Source organism: Octopus bimaculoides, chromosome 2, assembly GCF_001194135.2.
Source record: "Octopus bimaculoides isolate UCB-OBI-ISO-001 chromosome 2, ASM119413v2, whole genome shotgun sequence".
Classification (NCBI taxonomy): Eukaryota; Metazoa; Mollusca; class Cephalopoda; order Octopoda; family Octopodidae; genus Octopus; species Octopus bimaculoides.
In genome coordinates, this window is record NC_068982.1 from 138,364,284 (window position 1) to 138,364,610 (window position 327).

The following is a 327-nucleotide window of genomic DNA, read 5'->3' on the forward strand; positions in this document are numbered from 1 at the left end:
AAAAAAATCAACTAATCTTTATTTTATTTTTTTTTTGAAAAAAAAAAAAAAATTTTTTTTTAATTTGCAACATTTTGAACTGAGTATCAGGGAAAAAAAAAAATGACTTTTTCTTTGAAATGTATGTGCACAAGGAGAATGAAAGTATGGTGGCAGGTGGGTAGGGTAGGGTCTTGTGGTGACTGGCTGCTGTTTCTAGCAGAGGAGGAGGAGGAGGGCCGGGTGTGGTAGTGGTGGGTAAGGGATATCAAGTGACTGATGTAAACATATTCTGGTTGCCAGTTTAACTTCAGTCATATCTATTCAAGTGTGACCGATAATTATACT